Genomic DNA, 12,772 nt, shown 5'->3' with positions numbered 1-12,772 from the left:
GCTGTAAATGTTTGGTTGTCCAGTCATCAGAATACATTTTTCCGAGAGTGGTGTTTTATGGGGGACTGAAAACTATTGGACTGAAATGTGCTACTCTGTGATCTGTCTCTCTATTCTATCCAATTCCTGTTTGTTATCTTTCTCTCTATTCCATCCAAGTCCTGTTTGTTAAGGCACTTTGCATGGAGGATGCTCCATTTCATTTTTATGTCTCATTTCTAGACTTCATGGTGTTTTCTGTGAAATCCAGTTTTAAAGGTGCTTCAATAAGACTGTTGTGTAACATGCCTATATTTGCTACTTAATTTCAAATTGTCTTTTTTTGTTCTTTTCTCAAAATTTTTTCATTTTTCAAATACATTTGAATGAATTCCAGAGTATTTATACATAACATCTTAAATAATTATGTACACTATTTACGTTAGCCTGACACTGTAACAGATCTTAATATATACAGTTACTTTATAAGTATGTCCAATCCATTATCAGAGTGTCTGATCAATTATTGTATAGTGTCAATCAACAATAAGACTTTTCCCCAAGGGTTGTTAATAAATGGCTTTGGATAAATTCTTAGTTCTTTAATTTTAATTTCCAATAATTCTGTGGTCTTCAGTAGGCTGTAGAAGTTTTCCAAAGTTGGTATTGTGTTTGTATTCCATCTTCTTGTTATACACTTCCTTGAAATTGCAAGTATAGTCCATACTAGATACGTTTGACCTATTCAAATGAGGACCTTCATTCACATTTAATAATGTAAGAGCTTTAGTTAAATAAAATGATTCATTAAATAAAGCTTGTAGAAAGTTATTAATACGATTTCAAAATGGCTTAATTTTAACATAGTCAAAGAAAATGTGGTTACGGTCTGCATTGTATACTTGCTCACATCTCCAACATATTCCTTTTATTGAAGATCTAATTTTACTGATTCTGTCTGGGGTTAAGATGCTCTGTGCAAGCGTTTCTAATTAAAAAGTTTCCTGTATTGTGTAAAGGATGTATATTTTATCAATAATAAGATATTTGTTGTAATGTTGAGTGTCCTTTTGTTATATATTTCCAATATGAGGTTTTGGGTGTTGTTTTATAGTTTATAAATATTTTGTAAAATTTTGAAATACTGTTTCCCATGTCAAAGTCATTATATATGATTTCATATATGTATTTTGTAAATTTAGGTATTTCTTTAAATGAAAAAGTGGTAACTATTCTACTTAAATCTTGTGAATATCACAGAATACTCTGTGAAGTTAGCCAGTCCTGTTGTGGAATTTTGTATGTTGTTTTTATTACTTGCATATCTAAAACGTTTAGTTCTTTGATACATTGTAGCCAACAAACAAATCATTTCTGCTCCTAGAAATTAATAATTTCTCTATATATTTTATGTGGAAAGTTCCTTGTGACTATTAATGGTGTTAAAAGATCAAACCAGATTTTTAAATCTATATTTGCATTAATAATTTTCTTAAATGAGTCAATGTAATAATTAATCATACGAGTTTTAGTGGGCTTAGTTATGTTATATTGTATACTCATACATATGTGCCATGGCAAATTGTTTTTCTTTGTTATTTGAATTTTTTTCTGTAAATGAAATTAATTGATTGATATTGCAGATAGTAATTCTTTCCAGTTTGCAGAGTAATTTGAACTTATCCAAACTGAGATTATTTTAGATATTGATGCTTTTATATATGTTTCTATATCAGGAAAGTTTAATCCTCCCTGTTCTCATGGTCTGATATGATGTATTAAAGCGATTTTGTTTTTTTTTTGGGGGGGGAACCATAAACATTTTATTAGGCATGAGTTTATTTCTTTAAGTATATTCCTTTCTGGTAATAGTTGTATTGCCAAAGCTATATACAGGATGTTGGGTAGTAAAACCATTTTTATTAATTGTAGTCTATCTTCAAATGTTAATATTTTCTTCCACTTTTCCACAGAGATTTTAATTGTATTGATGATATTATTGTAGTTTTTGAGCTAATTCATTATTATCCTTGCATAACTCAATTCCTAGATATGTTAAGGTAGATTATTGTATCCCTATGGTGTGATCCCCCTTAGTTTGCAGTTCTTTTTTTTATTTAAAAATAAAAAATGCAATTTTGATTTATTGAAATGGAGTCCTGAAGTCATGTAAAATTTGTCAATTAATAGATCTAATTCTTCTAATGTCTATTTTGCATTAGATAATGTTAGTAATATGTCATCAGCAAATAGCATTACTTTTGAATCGTATTGTTCATAAACATCTATTCCTTTGATTTTTATATTGTTACAAATTGAATCTGCCAATATTTCAATAGCCAGAGCAAATAGAATCAGTGATATGGTACACCATTGTTTAGTACCTTTTGTTATTTGAATAGATTCAGAGGTATATGGACCTAACTTGACATACTCCAAATTATTTGTTTGTATATATATATATATATATATATATATATATATATATATATATATATATATATATATTCTTTAGGAGATGAACAAAGGATGCAGGAAATTCAAATAGAATTAGGATTTTGAATAAATAGTCCTGATTTATGGAATTAAAGGGTTTCTCTATATCTAAGCTAATTATGAGTCTTTCTTTATTTTCTTTATTAACATAATCTATAATATAAATTATCCTTTTAATATTGTCATGTTTGTGTCTATGATATATAAATCCAGTTTGATCATTATTTATTGTTTTGGATAGTGGTATTTTCATTCAGTTAGTTAATATTGTCATAAATATCTTATAGTCATTATTTAATAATGATATAGGTCTGTATGAGGTACAGAGGTTTGGGGATTTGTTTTCCTTTAGGAATGGTGTAATTAAGGAATATCTCCAAGAGGGTGATATTAAAGCTTGCGACTGAATTTCTAATAGAGTTTTATGGAGGAGGGATAGCATCTTTGAAGGAAAAAGTTTATATATTGCCATAATTATGCCATATATACCTGGAGCTTTATTATTTTTGACCTCTTTGATTGTATTTGTAATTTATTTGTAGTATATGGATGTTTACAGATCTAGTTTTAATTTTTCTGGTATTTTTATATTAGAACATTTTTCATCTAGATTTAATTGATCAATATGCATATTTTCTTTTTGGAAATGTTCCATATAGTGATTTCTATAGGCATCAAGAATGTCACCTATATCTGAGACATTTTTCCCTTTCTTTTCATGGAAGATACTTTTAATGTTATTAGCTTTTGATTGCATTTTGATTCTTGTGGATAAATTATGTAGATATTTGAGAGAAGTGGCCAAGGTATTAATTTTTAGTTTTTCTAAAGCTAACCTAGTTTTATGGGTGAGAATTTTGTTGCATTTATTGTTTAATACTTCTACTTTCTTTTTCATCTCCAAATGGTTTTGATTTTTTTCAGCTTTTACTGACAACAGTTTGGATTGTAGATCTAATAATTCAGAATCTCATTCTCTAATTTTTTTATACTAAGTTAAGGTTTTACCATATATGTAAGTTTTAATGAGTCCCATATTATTATTTTAGTTATCTCGGTGGTGTAATTAATATCTAAGAAGAACTGTAATTCAGATAATAACCAGGGTTTGAACTCTTAAAGTGTAGTTATATATTCTTGTATTCTGGAGTTAACGATTAATGGTTTGTACCAATTTTGAAGTTTTAGTATCAATGAATTGTGGTCTGAAAAGGGGCAGGGAGTGATTGAGAAATTAATGATTTTAGAGTATAAGTCATGGGCAGCAAATATTTTATCTATTCTAGTTTGGGTACCAAATCTGTGATCTTGATGAGAAAGCAACAAAGATTTATTTTTTTTTAATTTGAAAGTATCTACAAGATGAAGTGATTCTACCCACTTGTTTAAAGCTTTTGATACAGCAGATGTTCACAGCAGACTTTTATTTGTAGTTTCAGAAATATCAAATATACAGTTAAAATCTCATCCTAATATTAAGTTGCCTTTATAATTATTGGAAATGAAATTCAAGTGTTATTTAACAGTTCCCGTTCCAATGCCTGGGAACCAGTATAGATTGGCTAGGGTCCATATTCTGTTATTATATCTAACTATTACTAATGCCATAAGGCCTTCTTTATCCTCATATGTATAAATGATTTCTGGGTTAATCACATTTGTTTTCTATAAAATTGTTACCCCTTTTGTCATTGTCTTATAAGTGGATTGGGCCAATATCATATATTCCATAGGATTCCATTTGTAATTGTCATTTGTTTTGAAATGAGTTTCTTGAAGGAAGATTATTTGTGCTTTGTTCAGTTTTAAATATTTCAATAGATTTGATCTCTTGCAAGGATTGTTTAAGCCATTGGTATTTAAAGATAATAAAGTTAAATCCATCTTAGGTTATTTAGACTATTTATTTTTTGTTTTATTGTGACTATTAAACATTTTCCTCTGATAACTATAAAGTATATGTTTGAGCTTTTAAAGGAAATTATCAGTTTTATACTTTGAGTGTTTACCAATAAAGTAATGTTTTTGTCAGGCATACTAAAAATGTTTTTGTGAAATACATTTAAATTAATAAATGTTAACAAATCTAAGATCTGCACTAGCCATGGGATGAAAATCATTCCTAATCTGATGGATAAACCTAATTCCATCAGATTATCACTCATACCTTGACAATCCAGAACATCTGAGCTCCATAAATTGGATTATCATATGGAGAATATTTGTAATAGGAATAAGCAATATTTATATTATTTTGTACAGATATAATACTATTGTACATTAGACAGAATACTAATACAATATAAATGGCTACCTATTGTATAAGCAATTAATATTTACATAAAATATATATGACAAGCAATTCAATCATAATAAAGTAGGATGTATTATATATAAAACCTCAGTAAAGGATTATACCACACAGTTATTTAACATATTCACCCTTATTGATGACGTATTTCAAAACTTATTGCTTAATATAAATAGATGGTAATAATATTTATACCTAATGCTTATAATACAATGTATTTTACTGGATATATCAGAAGTTATATTTCATTTTTTGCCAACATTTAAGTAATCACTTTGTTTGTTGTTAACTTACTTAAAGCATCACATTTGTTTTTTTGTGAACATTGATGAAAGTTAGTGCATTTTAATTATCAGTGCATCCCTCTTCCACCATTTCCTACACATAAGGATTTTCATATCTGTCATTTCTTATTATAAAATGAGTGAAATTATAGGTTAAAAACAACAAATTTACTTATTGTGATTAATGATTACAAGTTCCCTGTCCATATTCATAAATTACTATTTTATGGCATATACTGAAAGTTTTTAGATTTAAATAGCAACATTCTATTTTGTATAATCAGCAAATCTTAAACTGAGTGATTATTGTCAATTTAATACTATTTGTTCAGAATATGATTGTTACATTCTGTGACATTCCTAATTCAGGCTTCTATTGTTTCCCTTGAACAACTTTGTCAGTTTGATGTCATGTATAAAACATTAGTTATCTTGATAACAGCTTAAGTATTATGTATGGTCAACATGGATTACAAAACCATTGTTCAAGTTAAAGCAATTAAATGACTTGTTATGCACATTTACTTATATGAGAAAATCATCATGCTTCCCCTTGATGTTCAATGTAGTGTATGTCATTTATGACAAGTTAAAACAGTAGTGCTATTATACACAAGCCCATGTTATTAAACTGAGTGTCTATTGTCAATTTAATACTATTTGTTCAGAATATGATTGTTACATTCTGTGACATTTCAAGTTCAGGCTTCTATTGTTTCTCTTAAACAACTTTGTCCATTTCATGTCATGTATAAAACATTAGTTACCTTGGTAACCACTTAAGTATTACATATGGTGAAGATGGGTTACAAAAACTACAATTCAAGTTAAAGCAATTACATGACTTGTTATGCACATTTACTCATGTAAGAAAACCATTATGCTTCCCCTTGATGTTCAGTGTAGTGTATGTCATTTATGACAAGTTAAGACAGTAGTGTTATTATACACAAGCCCATGTTATTAAATCAATTCTTTAATATCTAAATTCAGCAGACTGCTTCATCTTATATGACAATTGTATATTTTATGGCTAGATTTACTAAAATCATACATTACATAACTATTGTGGGCGAGTTTTTTTTTTTTTTTTTTTGGCTGTAGCTTAGTTATTTGATAGATCACAAGCTGTAATGCTTATTCTTATTATTAGCTCTTTCCCAGCATGTTTATACAGTCCATAGACTTTAAATTATGAGACCCTTCTAGTTTCTGATTTGTTATAAGCATATTTCCATCCTTATATACGCACATATCAGTACTTCAAGCATAGGTAACAATACCCATCCAGTTTTGCCAGAATACCATTCATTAGTTCATGTGGTGTGTTTCCAGGCTGTTCTTAAAATATAGAAAACAATATTTGTTCTGTTCCATGCAGGGCCACTCTGCCTGTGAACCACTCAACACACCTTCCATTCCCACAGATATTTCTACGAAGGAAATCTGATGACTCTCTAGCATTTCCCATCAATTCCAACACCCATAGAATCAGCTATTCCCATATGCCCAACACGTCCGAGCAAGCTCACCTCCTAGACCACTGCAAAGGGTACTGCATAAGACCAAGTGCTCTTAGTCTTTCACAATAACTCAGATTTTCACTATTATGTAAGCCCTTAATGTGTTTGGAGCAAAATACATTTTAAATATAAAATTGCTCTTAATTTTTTAAAACATTTTTTTTTTATCAAGAATCAATTTAATGAGCTAAACGAAGTTGTGGGAGACCATCAATATGTGTACATGTGGTTTAAAACACCCCGTTTATTATATATATATATTTTTTAAAACCAAAAACTTAATTGCCGAGAATCATCTCAGAGGCTCCTCATTATAGTCACTCTGTCTATGTTACCATAGCAACCTGGGGTATCTGTTTTTGTTAGTGTCTGTGTGTGCAAGCTGAAAGACACAACAACAACAACTGTGTACTGCATACCAGAGGCTTGCGATGCACCTGAACCAAAGCTTCACTTCACTGCAACTTCAAGCCTAAATTCCTTCCCTATCAGTGAGGCAGCAGCCAGGAAAAGAACAGAGAGCAAACAAATCAAAAAAAAAAAAAAAAAAAAAAAAAAAACCTCACAACAAGCAATAACACATTCATCCACCCTTCCCACCTCTCACTCGGCAGATGTATAAACAAACTATTCTCTGCCAAAATATCCCGAATTACAGTTTTATCCGCCCCTTCCACTTAATCCAGGCTAAAACACCAAGTGTCTCATCCTAATACACAAGCATCAGTAAACCTTGATCACAAGCCGCAAACCTCAGCTTCCCAGAGATGAAAAGAGCAACATACGACATCTGCCAGACATAGCTGCATCCACACACACCATGTTAGCCTTAATGAAACAGCACTCAAAGCTATGATACCTGCAATAATTGATATTAACTATGTTTAGACAGAATTACATTTGTACTAGCTGCCAGACACGGCTGCATCCATGCACACCATATCAGGATTGATCAAACAGCACTTGAAGCTATGATACCTGCCATAATTGATATTAACTATGTTTAGACAGAATAATAATGACATTTGTACTAAGAGCTTGGTACTATAACTTTACCAGGATATACGTGACATTTCTAAATCATATTTTAACTGAAGAAGGTATTAGTCTCCATGACATCATTTTTTTAAAACGCTCTACTGCTACTATATATGATGTTAACTTGTTACATTTCAGTCTGAACTCTGATGAATGGTACTTTGTTGAATTAGTTAATTAATTACACATTTAAGGTGGAGGTGGGATTACATTAAGGATCATCTCTGAGCCCTTACTTATTTGCAATGGTGACGGACAGGTTGACAAACGAGATCAGACAGGAGTCCCCGTGGACTCTGATGTTTGCAGATGACATTGTTATCTGTAGTGAGAGTAGGGAACAGGTGGAGGAGACCCTGAAGAGATGGAGATATGCTCTAGAGAGAATAGGAATGAAGGTCATCAGGACTAAGACAGAATATATGTGTGTGAATGAGAGAGAGACTAGAGGAATGGTGAGGATGAAAGGAGTAGAGGTGGTGAAGGTGGATGAGTTTAAATAGTTCAAAGTAATGGTGAGTGTGGAAGAGAGGTGAAGAAGAGAGTACAGGCAGGATGCAGTGGTTGGAGAAGAGTGTCAGGAGTGATTTGTGACAGATGAGTACCAGTAAGAGTGAAAGGGAAGGTCTACAAGAGGGTAGTGAGACCAGCTATGTTATATGGGTTGGAGACAGTGGCATTGACAAAAAGACAGGAGTTTGAGCTGGATGTGGCAGAGTTAGAGATGTTAAGATTTGCACTAGGTGTGATGAGGGTGGACAGGATTAAGAATAAGTATATTAGAGGGTCAGCCCAGGTTGGAAGGTTTGGAGACAAAGCCAGAGAGGCAAGATTATGTTGGTTTGGATATGTGCTGAGGAGGGATGCTGAGTATATTGGGAAAAAAATGCTAAGGATGAAGCTACCAGGTAACAGGAAAAGAGGAAGGCCTAAGATAAGGTTTATGGATGTGGTGAGAGAGGACATGCAGGTGGTTGGTGTGGCAGAGAAAGATGCAGAGGACAGGAAGAAATGGAAACAGATGATCCACTGTGGCAACCCCTAATGGGAACAGCCAAAAGAAGATGATGATGATTATAAGTAAAATCAATGAAAAATAAACAAAATAAGTATTCATTGAGTTCAAGTAGGAGACCACAAACTTCTATGTTTGTATTATATGTTGCTTTGTTTGGCTTATATATAATGTAAATAGTAACCCATCTTGACCTACCTTTGTTTGTGAAGAATTATTGGACTCTGACATTCTGAATGAATCATTACTGTTTATCAGTTGTTTAAGAAACCCTCCTTTTTTAAATAAAAACAGATGACAAGTGATGTACCATATCAGTTGATACTTTGAGAGATGTAGTTTTAAGAGTTATTTTTTTAGGACAGCTATCTTGGAATCAGTTTTTTGTTTCTTCTTTCTAGCATCAGTCCAATGATTTGTTTCTTTTATTCTTTTAAGAGAAAGGGCCATCCATTCCATTTCTTCTGGGAAAGATACTATGTTGTTGTTTTTGATGAATATAGTAGCTTCTTCTAAGTCATTAAAGGTTCTCATCTCACTGGCAAAATGTATTTTTATTTTGGCTGGAAAGGCCAGCTGTGCTTTAATGTTGTTTTGCTTTAACTGTTTTATTATTGGCCTGACTTTTTTCCTTTGTTCTAGTATTCTGGAGGAATAATTATTGTCAAACCATATCAGGATTTGATTGTATTTTAAGGGTAATTTTCTCCAAGCAGATTTTAATATTAATTCCTTGTCCAGAAATGAAAGAAATTTTATAACTATGGATCTAGGTGGAGTATTTGTTGAGTTAGAAGCAGGTTTCCTCAGTGTTCTATGCACCCTTTCAATTTCAAATGAAAGTCCCTCTTTCAAGTCTAAAAATTCAGGAATCCAGGTTGTTAAGAATTAAATAATGTATTTGCCTTCAGTGTTTTCAAGCAGACCAAAGATCCTTATGTTGTTTCTCCTTTCCCTGTTTTCTAAGTCATCTATTTTGTAAATCGGCCACGTATTCTGTTTAAGCAGAAATTCTTTATGGAATTATTCCTCTTTAAGTCTCCCTTCAATGTCATTTAGAGAAGTCTCTATATTTTTGTTATTTTGTATGGTGTTGCTATAATAGTTTTTTAAGAGTATCAGTCTGTTTTTGAGAATTTAATTTGAGGTTTTCTAAGTCATTTTTAAAGCCATTCATCTTCAAAGATAGTTCCTGTAAGGTAGATGTCATCAATTGCAGTTCTTTTTTCAAAGCAGCATCTGGATGAGAATTCCTTGAATTGTTCATATTCAGTGACTCAATATATCACCAAGTTACTTGACAGGAAAATTTTTGTATATCTCCACCAAAATTGATATTTATGTAGTTTAGTAGTTTATCTATAGATTTCTGACATTTTAAACCTGAAAATAATAACATTTTCCTATATTATTATACTAGTTTATGGAGCTCTCAAAATTCACTGCTCTCAGTTGGCCATCTAGGCTCCTCCCCAAATTGTCTTTTTTGAGGTGAGGTAGTAGACACATTCAGGGATCTCTGATGTGTGGGCATTTCTTTTTTTTTTCCAGTCTCCAACAAGTTATTTGGAGTAGAACTTCCTTTTTAGATGTGAAAATGAATGTTACTTTTATGTGCATAAGGTGCATTTCTGATGTGCATTGCTGACAAAAGATAGACAATTGATATTAACATTTCAAAGTGAAAAAAACACTGGAAATTGTGGGTTGGTAAATCTGTGTACATATTATATTATAGAGGCAACATTTTTTTACGAAAGGCTCTGTATCTTCCACTGCCTCATTTTGACAATGTGGGATGTCTGTTTTGAGATTAATCCTATTTCATGTTTCCAGGCCTATTGACCTGAGTCATATTGATTTTTGTTGGTGTGGGATTTAATACATGTGAGTTCCCTCCAGTTTTATGATGTGGCTGAAATTTTATACTGATTTGCTGTTGATTTTCACTGTTGTGCCTGACAACAGATTTTCTCCACATGTTTGTCTTTTTGTTTCTCTCTTCCTTAATCTAATATGAATAGTTATTGTTTTTTTTCTTATACAGCAAATGTATAATGATATTTTAGTTTAATAAGTACAATATAGAAAGCATGGCATAGTGCAGTCAGATCACCTAGGACTAAATAAGTCTAATAGTTCTAACAAGAATATTTGAAGTCTGAGAAACTAGTAAATAAATAAAGTTATAACTTATTCAAAACTATATGTCTGGAAAACTTGTGGACTTATGGGAAAGGCATTACTAGTACAAGATTAAACATCACAATATATCATTGAATTTATAGTCATCATAAGAGATGTCAGAGGTCAGAAAATAACAATTGCAAGATGAAAATTAAAAATACTTTTAAAAAGTGGCAGAATTGTATGATGTGATGAACGACATGAGCAAAATAATGTGAGTGAGGTATAAATCAATTATGTGAATACTGCTTGCCTGAAAAAAGTAACATATCAGTCTGTATATATTATGATCATCCATTATCCCCCAAAATCAGGCCCAGTCTATGAGAAAAAAAACTTTTATTCAAATGTAGGCTATTTTGTTAAAGTGTGAACATTCTAGAAGAACACAAAGAATAGAAAACAAAAGACATATGATAGACATAAAAAGTTGAGAGAGTCCAGCAGGCTGTAAGCAGAAACTATTTCAAATAAAAATTGTGTAAGGCAGGAGGTAGTAACACTGAAAAGGTGAGCAGACAAGTATGTATAATTATGTTTGAGTGACAATGACAAAAAAAGAAGACAGAGCTGTAAAGATAATGAAAACTGAAATGAAAAAGCAAATAAAATCTTATGCATCTAAGAAAATGAAGTAAAATGAATCGTATGCATCTAAGAAAGCAAAGAAATATGTAACATATCTAAAGTGCTTAAGCCATAATCAAGACTGGAAAAAGCAAATGCAAATGAGCTGACCCTGTCAAAAGTTTACTTTGAGGAGTAGAAAGGTTATGTACCTGCAAAGGTAATGACGTTGGGCCAGATTCACGATGGCTTACACGGAGTCTAAGAGTAGAGTAAGACTCCATGCAGCCATCATGTCCGACGAGGAATCCAGGAGCAGCCTGTAGGGGGGTGTAAGAGAGCTCCTAAAATGGCTCTTACACGGACAGGCAAATCACCTCAATTGCAGGTGAAAGGCATGCAAATGAGGTAGATTTGTGATTCAGGAAACCCGAACCTGTCCGAGTAAGAGCAGTGATATTTGCAGAAATGTACTCAGTTGACAACTGAGTACCATTCTGCAAATAACAAAATGGAGCTGTGACAGCTCCAGATAAAGGTTGCATCCAGTGCAGGAAGCATGTCAATGGCCAAATATATGGCCAATGGAAATGTTCCCTGATGCAAAATTAAAATAAAAAATATTTTTTTTTCACCGATTTCTGATGCTTAAGTGTAGCACAGCGCCACGCAAATGGGCTGCGCTCTAAAAAACAGAATACTACAAATTAAAACTCACAAATGTGGATTGCAATCCTATGTAAATGAGTGTTAGGATAGTGAATCGCTAGTTTACATAGCAAATGAGCACAGTCAGTGGAGTGTAGGAGTAGGATATGGGGAGTAACAGAGTAGAAGATAGGTGACATCACGAGGGGGGTATGTATGAAAGAAGTGAAGCTCATTGGAGCAGAGTGGCATGTGTCCGCTGTCATTTAGACATCATGGAAAGAGGTGTGTCTACAGGTAGGCTAGGGAAAGCCAAGAAATGGAAGGTGTATACCATGGATAACACCAAAGTTTCTTGCTGAGTGTGCATGCACATGTGTGTGCGCCTGTAATCTCGAGTAAGGCAGAGTGTGCGCGTGTAAGCATGAATGCGTGTATTTAAGCCGGAATAAGCACGTATAAGGCTGTTTAAAGAGTTGTATGCACGTTTGCGCTGGTGTGCGTGTTTTAACCAGAATAAGCAAGTTTTAGTCCGTGTAAGCATGTGTGTGCATCTTAGTTGCTGTGCTCGTGTTTGCGCTTGTGTGCATGGCGCTCCCCCCTGAGGAAACAGAAAGGAAAAAGAAAGCACAACAAATAGTAGGAAGCTACCAGGGAGTACTAGCAGAGCTAGCAGGTGAAAACAATCAGAATCAGGCAATTATATAGGCAGTACACTAGCCCA

This window comes from Protopterus annectens, chromosome 3.part1, assembly GCF_019279795.1.
Source record: "Protopterus annectens isolate FY-2018-M chromosome 3.part1, PAN1.0, whole genome shotgun sequence".
Taxonomy (NCBI): Eukaryota; Metazoa; Chordata; order Ceratodontiformes; family Protopteridae; genus Protopterus; species Protopterus annectens.
This window is presented reverse-complemented; position numbering follows the sequence as displayed.